The sequence below is a fragment of the Penaeus japonicus genome, unplaced genomic scaffold (genome assembly GCF_977035675.1).
Source record: "Penaeus japonicus unplaced genomic scaffold, GWHDUDI00000001_assembly GWHDUDI00000024, whole genome shotgun sequence".
In the NCBI taxonomy this organism is placed as follows: Eukaryota; Metazoa; Arthropoda; class Malacostraca; order Decapoda; family Penaeidae; genus Penaeus; species Penaeus japonicus.
In genome coordinates, this window is record NW_028234426.1 from 28,041,791 (window position 1) to 28,042,133 (window position 343).

At 33.8% G+C, this 343-nt stretch overlaps 1 protein-coding gene across 1 annotated transcript in view; it reads right to left on the reverse strand.

The window, feature by feature from the left end:
- Positions 1-35, reverse strand: part of LOC147469105 (putative cytochrome P450 49a1) — a 10,631-nt gene extending 10,596 nt beyond the window's left edge. The window contains exon 1 of the mRNA XM_086550922.1: positions 1-35. This exon is cut by the window's left edge and continues 620 nt beyond it. The gene's annotated coding sequence lies outside the window, so the exon portion shown is untranslated.
- Between the last annotated feature and the right edge of the window lie 308 nt (positions 36-343).

A 343-nucleotide genomic window follows, 5' to 3' on the forward strand; every position in this document is an offset into this window, starting at 1 on the left:
TGGACCTGTGGAATTTAAGGTCTAAACCTTTGACAATGTTCGACGTCTGGAAGGACAGTGAGGTACAAATATGCCTATGAAGACGATGAGCCTTGGACATGCTTCATTTCCATTATTTTTATCATAAGATAATTATTTTTTTTATCTAATATATTGGTATACTTAATAAATAATCTTTCCCATTCAAAATCAGTTCAAAATTAGATACATCTCAAAGTATGTTGCCTCTTTTCTCCGATTATTTGTTTATTTCGAATATCAACATAAAGTGCAGCCCATCCCCTTCATAACGAGATCATATTCAACTTTCGTGATTCATACTGCCACGGAATCTCTTTTGCCA